This window comes from Globicephala melas, chromosome 1, assembly GCF_963455315.2.
Source record: "Globicephala melas chromosome 1, mGloMel1.2, whole genome shotgun sequence".
In the NCBI taxonomy this organism is placed as follows: domain Eukaryota; kingdom Metazoa; phylum Chordata; class Mammalia; order Artiodactyla; family Delphinidae; genus Globicephala; species Globicephala melas.
The window spans coordinates 31,515,009-31,536,382 of record NC_083314.1 but is presented as its reverse complement, the minus strand read 5'-3'; the positions used below and the strand labels follow the sequence as shown (position 1 = coordinate 31,536,382).

Genomic DNA, 21,374 nt, shown 5'->3' with positions numbered 1-21,374 from the left:
ATGAAAAACACAGTCTTTAACAAAGACATTGTAAAGGAAAGGGGGAGAGAAAGGCTTGCATCCCACACCACACAACAAAACTTATTTAATTATTTGTTTCATTTTCTCCCTCTGAAAATTTCCTCTCCCTCTCTCTGTACGTCTCTCTTCTCCCACATCTGGCCACACTCTACCAGCCACCTTTCCAGATCTTTCCAGAACTCTCCATCCTAGTTTCATTATGCCACAATTTAAACATCTCACAGGTCTCCAGGATGCATCCTCATCACTTATTCCACAAAGACAGACAAAGGACACTTCTCAGGATCACGTTTCTTGGAAGGAAGAGGTCACGAGGAGTGATTATAAATACTATAAGGTGGAGAGCAGTGACTTAAAATACCATTTTTCCTCTTAGAATGTGAATACAGGGAACTTTGGGAAACTAGAAAATCTAGAAAGGATTCATTGATAATTATTTATTTTCAATGAATAAAATAAAATGTAATAATATGGCTAAACTCTGACAGATTAACTTTTTCAAAAGTTGCTTTCACACACCTTCACTATTGGGATGTTTGATAAACATATCTTTCTTCTTTCTTTGCAGATACTGGCACCAAACTTTCAAACAATAAGAACCTTCCCGTAAGTCCCTTGCCAGGCAAGATTAAGGTATAACAATCCAAACAGATTTTTGAAGAAGACAACTGGTTGAAAGCACAGGAAAAGAGCTGGGTTTCTCTTTTTCAACAGTCACATAATGAGTAATGTGGGAATTGGTTTACAAAGTCTCTCTCCATGAGGGGCTAAGGTTAAGATTAGAACTTCTGAGGCCAGAAGAGCAAAATAACTACAACAACCCACATATTTTCAAGAGCCGCACTTTGGATGTGAGGGATTGATTTTTCCCACTCTGTTTTCAGCAACCCAACTGGTGTCTTTATTAAATGACATAAGAGAATACAGTGTGGCCAAGAAGGCTTAGATTTCCTTAGCCCCAAGTCAGATATTCTCAAGTGACTGTCCACTTAAATTAAAAAGAGAGATTTACAAGAGGAAACTGGATACAACTGAGTGTACTTTTATTTCAACCCTTTACCTGAATGTTTTGTTTTCAGTTCTCCACTGAAGTTGCCTACATTAATATATTTTTAAGAACATTTCCTTAAGTTGAAGTATTCATTCAGTATATTCATTTACTATAATTGAGAAAAGCCAAATGACTTAGGCAAATTCATTTCTATATTGCCACAGCAGTGTATTGTGAACTAAATGACACCTGGCAGTTCTTTACTCAGATACTAACTCAATTAGAAGGCAGAACAAGGATACCTACCCATTCAGGGAAGGAAAGCTCACTTAGCCTCTGTAGCTGTCTTAGGTCTCTTATCATCACAGTAACAAATTGAAGACTAAAAACCATACGATCATCTCAATAGATGCAGAAAAAGCTTTTGAAAAAATTAAATATCCATTCATGGTAAAAACTCTCCAGGAAGTGGGCATAGAGGGAACATACCTCAACATAATAAAGGCCATATATGACAAGCCCATAGCTAACATACTCAATGGTGAAAAGCTGAAAGCATTTCCCCTAAGATCAGGAACAAGACAAGGATGCCCACTCTCACCACTTTTATTGAACAGGGTTTTGGAATTCCTAGCCACAGCAATCAGACAAGAAAAAATAAATAAATAAAAGGACTCCAAAATGGAAAGGAAAAAGTAAAACTGTCACTGTTTGCAGATGGCATGATACATAGAAAATCTGAAAGACACCATCAAAAAACTATTCGAGCTCAAACATGAACTTGGTAAATTTGCAGGATACAATAGATTTCTATATATAAATTTTGTATTTCTATACACTAACAGTGAACTATCAGAAAGAGAAATTAAGGAAACAATCCCATTTACAATTGCATAAAAAAGAATAAAATACATAAGAATAAACCTGCCTAAGGAGGTAAAAGACCTGTACCCAGGAAACTATATGACACTCATAAAAGAAATGAAAGATGACACAAACAGCTGGAAAGATATACCATGGTCACGGATTGGAAGAATTAATATTGTTAAAATGACCATCATACCCAAGGAAATCTACGGATTCATTGCAGTCTGTATCAACATATCAAGGGCATTTTCCACAGACCTAGAACAAATAATTTTAAAGTTTGTATGGAAACACAAAAGATCCTGAATAGCTAAAACAGTCTTGAGAAAGAAGAACACAACTGGAGGAATCATGCTCCCTGGCTTCAGACTGTGCTACAAACCTACAGTAATCAAAACAGTATGGTACCGGCACAAAAACATCCATCACTGGAACAGAATAGAGAGCCCAGAAAGAAACCCATGCACTTATGGTCAATGAATCTATGACAAAGGAGGCAAGAATATGCAATGGAGAAAAGTCTGGGCTTCCTTAGGGATGGTTTCATCAATTAATTTGTTTTCTTAAATGGACCATACTTTTCCATGTCTTTGTATACCTTGTGAGTTTTTTGGTTGAACATTTGGCTTTCAAATATTATAATGTGGTGTCTATGGAAATCAGATTCTCCCACTTTCCCAGGGTTTTCTGGGCTTTTGATTGTTGAAGGCTGTAGTAGTCTGTTTGTTTAGGGACCTTTCCAAACTAGTTTTGCAATGACTGTACTCCTTATCGTATGGAGGCACTGAAGTCTCTGTTCCTTTAGTTCATGTTTAGCTAATGTTTTGACAGAGATGTCCTTGAATTCCTGCACCTAAGACAAACAAAAACAAATATACACAAGCACATCCACATGCACACTCAAAACCACACACCTCTCCCCATTGTGCAGATTGCTGGATCACTCCTTCAACATTTAGCTGACCTGCACTGAGTTCAGGGCTCAGCCCATGGTAAAAGCTTAGAGACTCCTCTGGTGTTTTCAGAACATGCATCTTATCTTGAGTATGCATGTGGTTTTCTTAATTTCTCTGGACACATGTGTACTTTTTGTATGTTCTAAGTTCCCAAAGAATCTCCCCCAACTTTTGCTCCTGCATCTTACGTGGTCTATTGTATTTCAATGCACAGTCTTCTGCCCCAGCCATCTGTGCTTTGTTAGTTCACCTTGCACTTTTTTTGAGCAATGACCGCTGCTTTTCCAGATTGTGTTCCAGGTTAGCTAAGGCAGAGATAAGCATCTTCTGTCAGTCCTTCAGGTAGCTCCCAGACAGGTTAGAACAGATACACATAATAATCCGAGAGTATGGTTTCTTCTCCTCCCTCCTGAAGCAGGATTGAGGGTCCCATACTAGGAATGGTCTGCTGCTACTTTAAGACTATCACTGCATTAAGACCCCACCACTTTAAGACCATCACTACACTAACAGTAGATGGGGCAAGGGCAAGTAAAAATGCCACAAAGCTTTCCTGCCGTTTTCAAATTGCCTCTTCCCTGGTTCAATATGTGTTTGGTTGCTGTAAATCTTTGCCTGATTTCAGGACTAAGAGAAACTCAAGGAACGCCACAACAAGAAACAGTATAATCAAACTCTCAGATGCCAAAAGACAGAGAAAGAATCTTTTCTCCCAAAGGAGAAAGAAAAAAGAAATTTGTTACAAAGCAGGGATCCTCAAAAAGATTCATAGCTAATTTCCTATCTGAAACCACGGAAGCAAGAGGCCAGACATATTTAAAGTGCTGAAAGAAAAAAATTGTCCACCAAGAATTCTATATTTGGCCAAACTGGCTTCAAAACTTAGGGAGAAATTAACACATTCCCAGATGAACAAAGGCTGAGGGCGTTTGTTTTACAACTTCCTAACACTGCCCTATGACAAATGCTAAATTGAACCTTCAGGTTGAAATGAAAGGACACTAGACAGCAACTCAAAGCTGTATAAAGAAATAGAAATCTCCAGTAAAGATAAATACATGAGCAGATACTAAAGCCAGTATTGTGCTACTGGCTTGTAACTCTACTTTGTATTTCTTACATGATTGAAAAAACAAATGCATAAAATAATCACAAATCCATGTTATTGGGCTCACAAAGTATAAAGGTGTAATTTGTGACAACAATAATGTAAGGAGGAGGAATGGAACTGTAGAGGAACAGAGTTTCTGTGTGCTATTGAAGTTGGTTTCAATTCAAATGATATTGGTTGAACTTTAGAAGGGTAAATGTAATCTTCTTGATAACCACAAAGAAAATATCAATAGACTATATGCAAAAAGAAATGAAAAAGGAATCAAGAGTTCACTACAACAAGATCGGCTAAGCACAGAAGAAGTCAGTAATGGAGTAAATGAGGGGAAAAAATGCATAAGACGTACAGAAAACAACCAGGAAACAGACAGAATTAAGTTCTTCCTCATCAGTAATTTTTGAAAAAGTAAGTGGATTAAGCTCTCCAATAAAAAGATAAATATTGGCAGAATGGACTTTAAAAACATCCATAATCCAAGTATATGCTGTCCGCAAAAAACTCACTTGATTCCAAGAGACACAAGTTGGTTGAAAGTTAAAGCACAGAATAAAATATCCCATGCAAACAGTAACAAAAAGAAAGAAAGAGAGAGAGAGAAAAAGAAAGGAAGGAAGGAAGGAAGGAAGGAAGGAAGATAGATCTGGGATGGCTACGTTAATATCACACAAAATAAACTTTAAATCAAAACCTATCACAAGAGGAAAAGGAGGCCACTACATGTTGATAACAAGTTCAATCTATCAAGAAGATATAACAACTATAAACATATATGTACCAAACATCCCCCAAATATGTGAAGCAGACATTGACAGAATTGAAGGAAGAAATAGATAGTTCTAAAATAATAGTTGGAGATCAATACCTTGCTTTCAATAATGGATAACACATCTAGACAGAAGATCAGTAGAGAGGCAGGGGGACTGAATAACACATTTAACCACTCAACAACAGCAGAATACACATTTTTCTCAAGTACACATGGAACATTCTCCAGGAAAGACCATATGTTACGCCACAATACAAGTACCAATACATTTTTAAGAAACTGAAATCATACAAAGTATCTTCTTTAGCCACAGTGAAATGAAGGTAGAAATCAATAACAGAACCATTGGTAGCCATTTCCCATCATGCCTGCCACACATGATATAAAGCAATGAAGGGAAAAACATAATTGACCATTTAGAAAAGTGGGAAAGAGGACATACCATTGACACAGAGTGTGTGCTGTTTCCCTTTGTCAGGGATAGAAATAAATTAGCATCATTTATTCATTAGTGTGTTAATTTCTTGGTCAATCATTGGGCAGCCAGTGTTTCTGCCTGATGGGAAGATTTCCTATACTCAGTGTTGAGTGGAGACAACCTTGAAAGGGACATTTAAAAGGATTATACTGTGATGGGCTTAGCAGTACCCTTCCTCCTATGCCAGTATTTAGGCTGGGGTATTTCCATGCAGTGTGTACAATCGTATGCCCCAGGTCACCAGAATTTAGTTGGATTCGTTTTGTTAATACATTCCCTCAGTACTTTGTCTTTTATTTGACTGTTGCATTTACTTCATTCTTTATTATCACTGCGAAACAACTTTGTTTCCTGTTCAGATGCCAAAAAGTGGATATCAATACCTCCTGAGTTTTACACATCACAGATCTGTTTTACATATCAGAGACAGAGACAGCAACTATTTCCTATGACTTTGAGACATGCTTTGAACATGTGATTAACATGTTGAGTGTTGAAATGTGTGTCGAGCTCATTATACTTGCTCTAAAAGGTTTCAAACTGCAAAGATTTAAAAATCTTTATCTTTGAATAGTTTTCCTGTGCTGTCCCTTTGTGTCAGACTGTTAATGTGCAGTCTGGCACCTTCAAATAATGTGGCTTTGTAACCAACTATTTACATGTTGTTTTATCCACAGAGAATCTTTTTTTAAATAAATTTATTTATTATTTATTTTTGGCTGTGTTGGGTCTTTGTTGCTGCACGTGGGCTTTCTCTAGTTGGGGCGAGCAGGTGCTACTCTACATTGTGGTGTGTGGGCTCCTCATTGCTGTGGCTTCTCTCATTACGGAGCACGGGCTCTAGGCGCTGGGGCTTCAGTAGGTGTGGCTCGTGGGCTTCAGTAGTTGTGGCTCATGGGCCCTAGAGCACAGGCTCAGTAGTTGTGGCGCACAGGCTTAGTTGCTCCGCAGCAAGTGGGATCTTCCCAGACCAGGGCTCGAACCCATGTCCCCTGCACTGGCAGGCAGATTCCCAACCACTGTGCCACCAGGGAATTCCCCCACAGAGAATCTTAAGGTCAAAACATACAACTCGATTAACTACACTTCCTCCTGTTCACATTTCCCTCATCTTATCTTCATCTTCTGTCTATGTTTCCTTGGCCCTGTTTATATTAAGTGCTTTTGCCATTATATTTGATTGTCTGTATTCCGGTGAGTTACCACAATGCTTTATGAGACATGGTAGGATATAAATGCATTTAAGTTATATATATATATATATATGTGTGTGTGTGTGTGTCGTTTGCTTGAGTGCAGTGGTTTTTGTTTTCTGTACTGAATTCATTAGCATGGGTCGGTATAAAATTTAGCATAGGTCGATATGTAATTTGTAAACTAATAAAGTCTTAAAAGTGAGGAATTAAGTCTTTTAAAATTTAATTATTTATTGTAAAGAGCAGAATAGCATACATAAACAGATGCCTAGGGAAAACTTGTATTCTAATTTGGAACTCTCATGAACACCTATGTTTTTTTTCTTCTAATGGTATGATAGTAGGCCATTTGATTATTTCTATTTTTATGGCTTTAGCTTTAGAACAATGAAATATTCGTAAATTTTAAAAAGTATTTTTCTTTATTTGATGGGGGTGGGATACTGGAGAAATGAAAGGTCAAACACCTATTGAGGAATCCATACTTGTCTATATATTGTGTACTTTTATTTCAATAACTGATTTAAAATTCCTAAAAGGATGCTATAATAAGTTATTATGCCATTTTACAGACTGAATTAAGTGAATTTCAGGGAGGTATGAAACTTGCCTAAGGCTATCCAGCTGTAAAGCAGAAGTGAGAATTAAATCCAGGTATACCTATCGCCAAAGTTTCTGCTCGTCTCTTTACATCATCCACTTTTAATAGCCAATGCTTTCCTGCTTACAAATATGACTGAGGTTTCCAGACAGTCAACAGTCCTTTTTAATCAGATTGAAAAATTACTGTTGATTCTCTAAAGACATATTCCTTTTCCATTAAGTGACTTTAGTTGTTCAAATAATACTTCCAGACAGTAGTAATCATATAGTTGGAGACTAAGAACAGAACTCAGGGATGTGTCTAGCAGTCAGTAAAGACCAACTGGGCTCACTGATGATATTTACGGTCATTTCCTCTAGACTAACATAATCTTATTAGTAAGACCCTAATAATTCACAGTACTGCCCTTGCCTGATTGTTTGTTCTTCTCCCTCTATCACACTCTCTTTCCCCATATTATTATTATTTTTGGCAATTTTTGGTGAATTAAATTCAGGGATTGGTATTCAGGAGTACTAGTCACAAAAGCAGAGAATCTTAGCTCACAACAAAGGAAGAAAATAGAGAAAAAGTATAAATTATATGAATACACACACATACACACATGTACCAACTATATGTTGCACTTCTCCAAAATCTATTCAGTATCTACACATTTACTGTATATTAGCAGTAAGACTAGAACTGAGCGTAACGCTCTGTTTACAAGGCACAGAAAACAGACCCAAATATGGAAATTACTAGCAATGAGAATGGGGAAGAAAGACTACAACAAGGAATGTAGATGATATTTTTGTTTCCTAGCTGTGATGCCAAATATTGAACTTTCAACTTGAGACAAGGAGGCCATAAAAAGTTGTATTAGTTTCCTAGAGCTGCCATGACAAAGTACCAGAGACTGAGGAGGTTAAACAACAGAAATTTACTCATTCACAGGTCTAGAGGATAGAAATCTGAGGTAAGGTGTCAGCAGGATTGATTTCTTCTCAAGTATCTCTTCTTGGTTTGTAGGTGCCATGTTTTCCTTTTGTCTTCACATGGTCTTCTCTCTGTGCATGTCTGTGTCCTAATATTTTCTTTTTATAAGGACACCAGTCATATTGGATTAGAGCCCACCCATTTGACCTCATTTGACCTCAGTTACCTATTTAAGGGCCTTATCTCCAAATACAGTCATATTATGAGGTATTGGGGGTTAAGACTTCCACATATTAACTTGAGCAGGACACAATTCAGCTGATAATAGAAGATAAGAGTAATTTAAGCAAGTAAGTAACTATTGTTTACAGTGAGTTGCTTAAGGATATGAATTTACTCAAGAAAAAACAAGAAGAAATTACATAACACTGTACGTTATACAAAGATATTAAATTAATCATCATAACATCCTGTGAGATGGGCATTAAATTAGACTAAGAAAGATTAAGCAACTTATCCAGAATTGCATAGTTGGTACTTTCCAGAATTTTAACCAGGTATTTTCCCAGTTCCATTCTACGTTATATATTCATTTCATTATTTGAAATGAATTTTGAGTCTTCATTTTACTTAGTTTCTGAAGTTATACGGGGATAGAATGGAGTTGGATATTTTCAGTGACATTCACACATGGGGAAGGAAATTGAGTCCAGAAGCTTCAGCAATGTTTCCATGCAGAACACTAACAACAGAACCAGAAATACCGTTATCCTTTTGGTTCAGTGATCTTTCCTGAAGCACTACAAGAATCAATTTTAAGAAGCCCAATGTTTTCCAAACTTTCACCAATGGACTCTGGTAGGGTCCTCTAACAGTATCTAAGAGACTAACTAGTTTCACATTCCAAGCCACTTAAGACAAGGAGTTCTGATTGTTCTCTGTGAGGAAATCAAGTGACAATCATAGCTAGTGATTTAGGATAGTTTCTTCAGGGCCCAGGCAAAACCTAATACACAGTAATAATCATTGTTAACTGCATCTTTGACAAGGATTAATCAGGTATCAAAGAGGTCTATACATTGGGAGAAATTATGATCAAAGAGAAACATAGACCACAGGTATTTAATTAATGCTCAATTATTTATGAATTTAACTTTGGTTAACCTAATTTTCCTTCTTCTAGACAATTTCCAATTCATCTCCACAAAGAGACCAGAATAATCACCTTCCAATACAAGATTTATTGTGTTGCTTTAAGTTAAAGCATACAGTGACTTCTACATTCACTCCACGAAGTTTTGCCAGGAGAGAAAAGGAGACATTATATTTTGTCTTGAATTAGATATGCCACCGTACTTGACTTAGCTCATCCTACTGGAAGCACTTTGAGGGCAGATTCTACAGTCTTGTCTTACATCCTCTACGGAATCAAGCCAAGGGAATCACACACAGTTACAGCTGGAAAAACTTTTGTTCTGGGTTAATACTTTTAGCTTTTACAACCAAGACTTTATCACCAAGATCTATCTTTACAGTCTCCAAACAGAAGACCTTCTTGCCTTCCGTTTTCATATTGACTAGGAAGGTAAAGGGAAGAACTGAGAAGTACCCAAAATCAGCTAGCAGCCAGCACAGATAAATCATCTGTGGAGATATTGTTTCTTTCAAAAGATATAAACATAAGAGGAAGTCCTAGTGTTAGAAACAATTGTGCATAATAAAATTCCATGAAAACCTAGAAATCCAGATGCAAATCAGTAACATATTGGTTAAATAAACTGTTATGTTCATGCAATGGACAAGTGTACATACATTAAGAAGAACGAGACTCTCTTTTCTATGAGATTCTCTTTTCACTGAACTCATCAGTGCTGCAAAAACAATGTTACATAATACTTTTTCTTTAACATTATATCAGGCATCCTCATCTTGTCCTGCATTTATTGCCAGTGTTATTAAAGTCTATCACTTACCTCTTTCTCTTTCAGACATATAATTTCTTCTTATTTTGGAAGCATTCATCAATCCCTATTTTATTCTTTCTTTTAAATTACAAATGAATATTGAATTTTATAAAATATCTTTTGGGGGATATTTCAAGTGATTGTATAGTTTTTCTCTCTTTTGACCTTGTTATATGGTAAATTGTATTTTGTTATTTTATATTATGCTATTTATTATATATTGTATTATGTTTACTAATTACATTTATTATATTATAATTACATTATTTTTAAGGTGGCATTTTGTTTTAGATAGACAAAACAAGCAGTGGAATAGGAAGCATCTTAAAATTAGATGCAAGAGCATAAGGGAATTGAGATTAAAATAAAATTCACGTTTTGGATCAGTAGCAAAAATTATTCAACGAAAGTAGGAAAATACGGCTATCATTACTAAATTGTAGATACAGCAACGAGTTAAAAGTTAAAAAATAATTAAACTGTAAAAATATCAGAAACCTGGGAGACTTGAAATAAATTATTCATGAGGAATACCTTTCTAAGATACAAACAAAAAGGATACATTTAATTATATAAGAATTAAAATTTTCCTCACGGCAAAATGCACTACAAAGGTCAGAAAACAAGCAAAAGAAATTGGGAAGTATATTTAGAAATGGATATGCTTTCTTTACAACTTTTGAGAGAAGCACATGTTTCTTTTTCCTTTAACCTGTTATGTGGGTATTAATCTATAATATAAGTGCATGGTTCCTTTCCTTTCATCTGTAATGTGAGTGTCAACATGGGGCACTGTTTCCAAGCACAGACTTTGGATGTTCCTGTACTGGTCCCATCACTGACTATCCACAAAAACTTACAAATGTTGCTTCACTTTCCTGGGGGTTAGAGTCTTAGCTAAGAAATGGAAGCAAAATATAACTTTCCCCCAGGGATGATAGAAGGTTTAAAGGAGTAAATATGTAAGTGACTTAGCACAGTGCCTAGTACAAGAGAGAGCAATATAAGTACTTATCCATTTTTTAAAGAGACAGATGAAAGAAATAAAATGTGGTGATTTCAATCTATTAATATATATTCTTGACATTAAACTACCTTTTCATTCATTGGATGACCTAACTTGCTCATGCTTTTTCTTACTCTAGTGAACTTGGGTAGCTAATATCATAGTTTAAAATTTTTCCTTTTATATTTACAAGTAAATTTGACCTGTAAATTTCTTTTTCCTTACAGTCCTAATCTATTTTCAGTATTAGGATTATATAGACTTCATAAGATGAATAAAGGAGCATTCTTCCTTTGCTACTCTCTAGAAATTTTTCTTTGTTAATATTGATGTTATCTGTTTAATAGAAGTTGGATAGAATTCACCTCCCAAATGATCTGGCCGGGTCTGGTATTTTCTTGGTGAAAGCTTGTAAACTATTGACTTCATTCCTTTAGTGGTGCAAGAACTCCAGCTACAAATTTCCTCTTGTGTCAGTTTTTTTTTTTTTTTTTTTTTTTTTTGCGGTACGCGGGCCTCTCACTGTTGTGGCCTCTCCCGTTGTGGAGCACAGGCTCCGGACGCGCAGGCTCAGCGGCCATGGCTCACGGGCCCAGCCGCTCCGCGGCATATGGGATCCTCCCGAACCGGGGCATGAACCCGTGTCCCCTGCATCGGCAGGCGGACTCTCAACCACTGCGCCACCAGGGGAGCCCTCTCTTGTGTCAGTTTTGGTAAACTTTACGAGCTAGGAAATTGTCCACTTTACAGAAATGTTCAAATTTACTGGTATTTCATATACTCTCTGTTTGTACTCTCTGCTATAACATTGTCCTGATTCTTTCTATATATTATTTACTTAGGTTTTCGTTTTGCTTAATCAAAGCGTGTTTTTTAAATCTTTTCAAAGAATATTCTTTTGACTTACTAGATTACCTCAATTTTATACTTTTTTCTGTTTTATTAAGTTCTGCTCATATCTTTATTATCTATTTTTCTATGTTCTCAGGGTTTATTGTTTTACTCTTCTAATGTCAATTAAAATTCTTGGTTATTAATTTTAATAAATCTTTTTATTTATAAATAGTTGAACTTTTTAAGATTCCAGCTTAGTTGTAAGTATCTAAGGGTCAGCTCCTCCTCATAGTTGCTGGCCTAAGGCTTAGTTCACCCTATAGCAATGTATATATTGACATTTTTTCCCCTCGACTTTCTGTGTTTTGCTACTTCTCACTTTTCTTTGCAGAGAAGCCCTTTGAAATACCCTTAACTTATTTTACAGCCAATAAGTCTTTAAAATACTGTGTATTTTTAAAGATAAATCAACTTATATAATTAGGCAGGAAATCTGATGTCATATTTTTTAAAACAGCATAATTTCACTCTTCTCCACGATTAATCTGCTGTATTACACGACCTTCGAGTTTTTAGCTTTATCAATGACATGTACTTTAAAAATGTTTTAAAAATCCTACCCAGTCTTTTAAAACATCCTTGCTCCTTGTTTCAGTTCTAGTTTTATGTATATTTTCTGCCTGGCACCTGATTATTCCAACATCTGATGGATAGTCTTGGGAATCTAATTCTGGTATTGATTGTTTTTGCTGATTCTCTCCACTTGTAGCTGATTTCTTCATTATTGTGTAAATTTAGATCATGAGCTCACGTTTAGATAAACTTTATCTGTGGGAATGCTATAGGCCTGTGTTGAAGGTCTACCTCTCCAGAAAGGGTTTAGTTTTGTGTTTGGAATACCACCGATTTGGGAGCATTTTAAGTTAATTTCTTAGCTTCTGTTTGCAAGACTGCAAATAAATTTGCAACCCAAACACTGTGAACACAGATCTGCGGTTCAGAATTCTCAAGATTTCCTACCTGTTTCCTACCCAGAGCAGAGGCCAAGAGAATTTGGTCTTAGTCTCCCTTTGCCAGCAGATATTTTTTCTCCTGACACAACCTTTCATTAAAGGTGAAGCTAGGGATAGATAGGTTTAGTTCTAACTTCCCATCTAGTAGGGATGGAGTCTTACCTCCCGCCTCCCATGTGGTCATGGCCATTTAAAAACAAGTCTCTACACCAGGTGTGTCATTCAACTACGGCCTGTATTCCAACTCCAGACAGCTGCCTATTTTTTATGGCCTATGAGCTATGAATAATTTTCACATTTTAACTGGTAACATTTTAAATGGTTACCTAAGTACCTAAATAATATCCTCAATTTTGCCTCTTTGGTCTACAAAGCCTAAAATATTTGCCATTTGGCTCCATAAAAACAGGGTTTCCAGCTTCTGTTCTAAGCTATCAAGATCTTCAATCCACTCTTAATATAGCTATAACTCTCACACATGTACCACCCTTCCTTCATGGGTCCTGGAAATTTCGACTGCACACTTCCAAAATCAACCACGCACTTAAAAATAAGTTGTGTACTTTTAACCTAGCATACCTAACCCTTTTCTTTTAGGAGAGTTTTTCAAGTAATCTTGCCCACCGTATTCTTCAGAACTTCATTAATAACGGCAAAAAATTAAAACAACTTAATATTCAACAAAATGGGAATTGTTCATAACAATTATAGAAGCACATACAGTAGAAAACTATAAACTGTTATTGAAACAGTGAGACATAGCTAGTTTTATTCTTAGAGAACTGTGTTTATTTAGGTCCCTTTTGTTTAAATAAGTATATTTCTGTGTATGTATGTATATAATCATGTATTTATATACACATACATTATTTGTATGATATATTTATATAAACATGAAATACATACCTATACACATACCTTTGATTTATATTTGTATACATACACAGGAATATAATTATATATATTATATATTTATATACACTGAACTGAAAACTGGTAGTATACATATATATCGTGTATAAATGTGTGTCTACGTGCATGTGTAGAAAAGCAGGTTGAGAGATATGGAAGCATGAGTTAGACAGGGTTCAAGATTTTAAAAGTAGTTATGTGTAGGTAGTGAGGTTAAGGCCCATTTGATTGAAAATATTGCATATTTTTACATCAATTGTTATGATGACCAGATTCCTTGTAAATAAAATTATAAATAGCTATACATACTCGTATGTGTAATGTATAATTAAAAGATATATAGTTTTAGATATGTATTATATTTATATTATATAATACAATTGTGTTATACTAATACATTATATATTGTGTTATATAAATATATTAACTATAGTGTATTATATCAGATAATAATAATTATATATTTATATATTATGATATAATTGTTTTATAATCAATATTACAGGATAGATCATATTAATATTATGAACATATTAACCATATAAATACATTTCATTACTCATATATGTTGTATATAATATATGCTAGGCAAAAATATATATTAATATAATACATAATTGTTATACATTAATATAAATATTAGTATATTACACTTATACATCAATATAATATTTAATATTGGTATATTTATGTTATATTTAATATATACATAGCTAATGCACTTTAAAGCCATCTGCTACAAGTAGAATAAGACCAGGAGTATGGCCAAAGCAAATTGTAAAAATATTAGATTACTTATATTCATTTATATGTCATTTTCCTGGAATCTGCATCCGGCTATTAGAGAGGACACACAGCAAAATCAACAAAAAGTGTCCAGAAGGACATAGGATCCTTTATTCATTGGAACCTCAAAGGAAACACAGTGCTATTCAGTTCCCCTTCAAAGAGCCAAGAGCAAGCCTTGAAGCACCCAGTAAAAGCCAATTCAAACAAAAAAGCTTTTCCACTTAAACTGGAAAAAGTTAAGTTCCCAACAGACCCCTTACATCAACCACCGAAGCTCATTTGGCAGTAGAAACAATAATGTTCACCAAACAACAAGAAACCCAAAACAATATTTGTTTTACCAAAAACAAAAAAAAGCAGCTAATTAGTGTCTTTCCTGTTTGAAAGAAGGGGGTGGGAAGTGGGCAGAAGACCTGATAGGAAAGATAAAAAGAAAAGGAAAAGGAAAACAACAGTTTCCAGTTTGACACTCAAGCTGTCTTCTGCATCCATTTCGTCAAGACCACCAAGTCAATGTGGAAGCTTTTTCCTCCTTCCCTTTTCTTTTCATGAGACTGATCACAACCAGCACTGCAGAGTCCACTGAATTAAGGAACGCTGTTGCCTACATGTGTGAATGAGCTGTGAGTAAAGTACTGAAGTAGAGGACACCTAAAGTGAAACGTCTTCATGAATGTCCATGTGGCTGAGCAGCAAGTTAACCTTTCATAGATGTGCTAAAGAAGAGTTGGGTTTTATTTTATTTACTTTTCCCTGGACTGTGTTGAATGACTATCATCTTCAAGTTCAGGCTACTTTTTGCTGAGGATTAATGCACTGGGAGAGCTGAGAGAACACTGAACAGTAGAGCTGTCTTTTTCTTGACCAGTTCACCTTAGTTTCCCAAACTCTAAGTCTTTCCCTAATTCTTTCTCCTTTGTATTGTAGTAAAATGAACATAACACAAAATTCACCATTTTGATCATTTTACAATTCACTGTACCATTCAGTGGAATTTACTACTGTCACAATGTTGTGCATTGTGACACACTATCACCACTGTCCAGCTACAAAACATTTTCATCACCCCAAGAGGAAACATACACCCATTCTGAGGAGTCATTCCCTATTTCCCTCACTTCCAAACCCCTGGAAACCACAAATGTATAATATTTTCCATGTGTATGGATTTGCCACTGCTGGACATTTCATATAAATGGAACCATACAATATGTAGCCTTTTGTGCCTGACTTCTTTCACTTAGTTGCATCCATGATGTAGCATGTATCAGTAATCCATTCACTTTTATGGCTGAATTCCCTGATCCTGTTTTCTTCATACTGTTTGAATACAAAATTTAAAGTATGTTGAGAGTGAAGCTCTGTTTTAATGGCACATCTACGAGGCCAATTCTTTTAAAGCAGGTGAAAATGGAGATATTGTTGTGAAATGATAATCGTTGAGAAGCCTCAGCCAATTTGATAACGAAAAGTTTGGGAAATGTTGCAAAAAATTATCTGCTTTATATTTAAAGCCTTTTAAGCAAGGATTCAGGAGACTGCCTTTTTCTTGCAGGTAACTTAAATGAGTCAGAAGGAAATAACTGCCCTTTAAAACAGATTTTGAAAGGATTCTATTTATTCTTAATAGATGAATGGGAGTACAGGTAGTTCATATCCAATATGGACTCCCTGTCCAAACACTATTTATCGTTTTAGGCACCACTATTGAATTATATTTCTTGAGAGTAAGGCAGCTCAATTCCTGCATATTACTTTTTTTCCTGCATATTACTTTTTAAAATTCATCTATCAAATCCATTAATACAGTATAAAGAAGAGATGTTCATGTTTCAGTGCAGTTCAAGTATCAGGTATAAAGAACGCCCAGTAAGAAAAAGAATCCTGTATCACTTGCCAGAATGTGGTCAGCTCTGGGGTGCTTTGCTAGCTGAAAGACACTTTCATTGTTAAGAGGATAGAGGCTGTTTAAGAGGGATGAGAAGCCAAAAAATATTAACTACGTGTATGTGTTAAGAACAGTGCTAGATTATCTCATATTCTATATCAGCCAAGGCTCACCATTTTACATATGTGAAAAGGGAGTTAAAAGTGTTATAGTAGGGCTTCCCTGGTGGCGCAGTGGTTAAGAATCTGCCTGCCAGTGCAGGGGACGCGGGTTTGAGCCCTGGTCCGCGAAGCTCCCACATGCCACGGAGCAACTAAGACCATGCGCAACAACTACTGAGCCTGCACTCCAGAGCCCGTGAACCACAACTACTGAAGCCCACACACCTAGACCCCGCGCTCAGCAACAAAGAGAAGCCACCACAATGAGAAGCCCACGCACTGTAACAAAGAGTAGCCCCCGCTCACTGCAACTAGAGAAAGCCCGCACATAGCAAGGAAGAGCCAACGCAGCCAAAGATAAATAAATAAATCTATTTTTAAAAAATTTAAAAAGTGTTTTAGTAACTAAAAGGCACACAATCAGTAAAGTTGAGCAAGAATTCAATCCCAAATCTGTCACACTGAAGTTTAAGCTAATACTTGAGATTAATAAAAACAGCACTAAATTAAAAGTTTAGAGATATTTTTAATTTCATACTCTTTCACTAACGCTCTTTGGAGATAAATCATTTCTTTTATATGGGCCTTAGTTTTCACAACTATAATAGTTGGAAGCTTGACTAGATGATCTGTATGTAGTCTTCCAATTCTAAAATGTTCCACTCATTTGGATTCCTTCAATAATTGCCCTTGCAATACATGCATGCTGCCACCAAGTAGCAATAGAGACTATTAGTCCTTTTTTATCCCTAGTGGGGAGTGCATTTTGACATCAGACTTATCAGTCAATAGTACAACCTATTAATATAACTATAAAATAACAAAATAATCTGGTATTATTTCCTGTAAAGCAGGATCTTTACATTGTCTGTGAATCGTATCAGAATCACCTGTAGGTTTGTTTGGTTGTGTTTTTTTTAACATCTTTATTGGAGTATAATTGCTTTACAATGGTGTGTTAGTTTCTGTTTTAGAACACCTGTAGGTTTCTAAACATAGAGGAAATCCATAACCCATTGAATGAGAATCTTCAGAAACAGGACATGGGCATCTGGATTTTTGGGCTCCCATCATCTGTATATTTTATTTTATTTTTTGCCTATGTACAATATTTGTCACATCCTCTTGAATCTTTAAATTTTTCATTTTGTTTTAAAATTTTAGAATATTCCATAATCTTCACCTACTTTTCATAAGGTGTTATCTGTTATGTTTATTCGATCTTGTGCTTCTCCTGGTTAAGTCTTCTTTTTTTCCTTTTTTTTGTGGGGGGGCCCTGCCTCATGGCTTGCAGGATCTTAGTTCCCTGACCGGGAATTGGACCCCAGGGCCCCAGCAGTGAAAGCGCCAAGTTCTAACCACTGGACCACCAGGGAAGTCCCAAGACTTCTGCTTTAAATGACTTTTTTTCCCACTCTAATTCATTCCTGGGATCAGTTTCATGTTTGAACATTAAACCAACCTTGCATTACTAGAATAAAGCTACTTTGACTGTGATATATGATTGTTTTACATACCATGGATACAGTTTGTGCTTCTGTTTACACATTTTGCATGCATGTTCAAAAGAGAAACTGGCCTGTGATTCTATTCTTGTAATATTCTTTTTAGTTTTGATCTGAAGCTTATGTTGGCCTTATAAATATTTTAAGCAATATATACTTTTCTGTTTCCTGGAAGATTTTTATGTAAGGTTACCAACATTTCTTCCCTAAATATTTGGAAGAATTTACTTGGAAAGCCATTTATCCCTGGAAATCATTTTCTGTAAAGGTACTTAATTATACAAACAACTTTTGCAGTAGATATAGGTTTTTTAGATATTTTTTCTTTCTTGGGTTACTCTTGTTAGCTTGCATTTTTAAAGAATTTGTCATTTTGGATGAATTTTCAAATTTATAAATATAAAATTATCATAATTTTAACAGCTTTATTGGGATGTAATTTACATAGCATAATTTTAACACTTTAATGTATACAATTCAGTGGTTCTCAGTGTAACCACTAAAAGACTTGTGTAACCATCACAACAATCCAATTGTAGATTTCTGTCCCCCCACAAAAAACCCATTACACATTAACAAGCTTTTTTCAATCTCCTCAACCTTCTCAGCCCTAGGCAACCACTCATCTACTTCCTGTCTCCACAGATTTGCTATTCTGGGCATTTCATATAAATGGGACCATACAATATGTGATCTTCTGTGAGTGGCTGCTTTTACTTTACATAATGCTTTCATGGTTCATCCATGTTGTAACATGGATCAATATATTATTCCTTTCTATAGCTTAATGCTATTCTATTGTATGGATATTCCACATTTTGTTTATTCATTTATCCGATTGACATTTGAATTATTTCTAATTTTTGTTTTTAGAAAATATGCTTCTATGAACATTCACATAAAAGCTTTTGTGCAGACATAAGTTTTTATTTCTCTTAGGTATATATTTAGTAGTGGAACTGCTGGGTCATAGGGTAACTCTATGTTTAAACACTTACAGGAACTCTCAAGCTGTTTTGTAAAATGGCCGCACCATTTTACATTCCCACCAGCAATGTACGTGGGTTTCAATCTCTTCTCTTACAGCCTAGCATGTCATCTATGCTGGAAAACGTTTCACATGTAGTTGAGCAGGATGAGTATTTTACTGTTTGGTTGAGTGTTCTGTAAACATCTATTAGGTCTTGTTAATTCATAGTCTTGTCCAAGTCTTCTATATCATTGTTGATCTTCTGACTAACTGTTCTATCCATTATTGACTGTGGAGTACTGAAGCCCGTATGTAATGTTGTGCAATTATCTATTTCTTCCTTCAATTCTTCATGGATTTTGGTATTTTCTTCTTCATGTATTTTGGTTTTACCTTATTCAGGGCAAATATGTTAAAAATTTTTGTATCTTCCCTTTCTTTATCATAAAATGTCCCTTTTCATATCTAGTAACTTTTTTGTTTGTTTTAAAGTCTATTTTTTCTGGTATTAGTATAGCCACTTCAGCAATGCTTATGGTTGCTATTTGCATGATGTATATTTTTTCATCCTTTTACTTTGTACACATTAGACTTTTGAATCCAAGGAGTGTCTCCTATAGAAAACATTTTTTAAAACCCAGTTTGACAATATCTGCCTTTTGATTGTATTGTTTAATACATTTACATTTACTTTTTATTATTGATATGGTAGGATTAATTTATGTCTATCATTTTACCTTTGGTTTTCTACATGTCTCATGTTTTTGTTTTATTGTTATTGTTGTTGTTCCTCCATTTTCCTTTTATAGTAAGTAGATATTTTCTACTGTAACATGTAATTCCTTTAATGATTTTTAACCACATTGTTTGAGTAATGGCTGCACTAGGGCTTATGTAATACATCTTCTCAGAATCTCTTCAGATTTTTACTAGCTTCATTCCAGTGAGAAACAGAAACTGTACTTTTATAGAGCTGTATTCCTTCCCCTTTTTTGTTTTTATTACATTTATATATGTTACATACGTAACAACATATTATTATAATTATTACTTCTCACAAGCTTATCTTTTCAAGGAGCTTAGAGAAGAAAGTAAAGCAAATAAATATTTTTGAATTTGTTGGGTTAATCTATTTACCATTTCTGGTTCTCTTCCTTTCTTCCTGCGGATTCAGCTTATGATCTACTGTAATTTTTATTCTAATACAGCTTTGCTCTCACTGCCTTCTTTGTGCCATATCATCAAATATATTTATGTTATATAGAGAAAAATCCAAATATAGTCATATTTTTAGGCACTTACTTTTTAAATTAGTTAATAGAAGAAATTTGAAATTACAGTATCTTTTATAATTCCCTACACAACAGCTCTAGTCAGCATTCTTTGTTTTGTTTTTATGGCTTGAGTTACTGTCTGCTATCATTTGAAGAACTTCCACTAGTATTGCTTGTGAAGCCCGTCTGCTAACAATGAATTCACTCAGTTTCTGTTTCTGTTTCTGAGTTATGGTAAAGTATTGATGATAAGTTGTGGAGTGGTAGGAATAACTAAAATGCGATGTGCTGTATGATGTATGTTTTACTGAAGTGTCTTGGTCAAATTCTAATGATTTATGATAGAAATCACATAAAGCAAGCATCACAATTCTTCAGGAATGTTCTGTAGAATGCTTATGTTAATGATGAATATGTGAATCCCAAATCTTTCACTTGTACTGACTTTATCTCATCAATTCTTCTCCCAGCAATGCCATAACTAGAGTTGAGTTCTAAAGTGTACCTTCCTCTTTTCCAATAGAAATGGTCCCATAATTTCAAAAAGTTCTCAAAGGTGAAAAAGCGCACACGTTTATCACGTTTGCAAATGCCAATGAAAATGCTAAGGTAACACTGTCCAAAATGCAATATTCTTCTGTGAGGGCACCCAACTTTAAACAAATACACATATTCTAAATACAGCTTAGATCTGTGACATGTTTTGTCCAATGAAGTGTGAGCAGACATGATGGCCTTCAATGAGCAGCAGAGGGCTTAAATGGGCTTGTGCAGTTGGGCTCACCTCTTATGTTTCAGTGAACTTTGTGAGAAGACAGGGCCTGGGAGCTGCAGCCTCACAGTTGGGCTGCAGAGGAAGATGTGTGTTACAGACCTCAAACTGATCCAAAACACGGAGCAAAACCAGCCATCTAGAGGTCTAAAAGAGAGCCACTGCAGCTAGCCCATAGGTCCAAGAAAAATAAATTCTTGTTTATGTAACTGAGTTTTGGGTCGATTTTTTCCAAAGCATTATCAGAGCAAGAGCTGACTAACACAACATCCTCCAAATCATTGTTATGTGAATGGCTGCCACCATGCCTACATGTAAGGCAATAGTGTACTCAAATTGTGAGAGTTCTTGAACTCTTGGTACCTCTTCAACACA

The 21,374-nt window shown here is 35.4% G+C and overlaps 1 protein-coding gene and 1 pseudogene across 1 annotated transcript in view; one reads left to right on the top strand and one right to left on the bottom strand.

The window, feature by feature from the left end:
• Positions 1-5,864, top strand: part of LOC115850451 (metabotropic glutamate receptor 7-like) — a 151,950-nt gene extending 146,086 nt beyond the window's left edge. Inside the window, exon 9 of the mRNA XM_070043465.1 lies at positions 590-5,864. The gene's annotated coding sequence lies outside the window, so the exon portion shown is untranslated. The remainder of the gene's footprint in view (positions 1-589) is intronic.
• Positions 1-21,374, bottom strand: part of LOC132593495 (UDP-N-acetylglucosamine--peptide N-acetylglucosaminyltransferase 110 kDa subunit-like) — a 42,068-nt pseudogene that overhangs the window by 18,569 nt on the left and 2,125 nt on the right.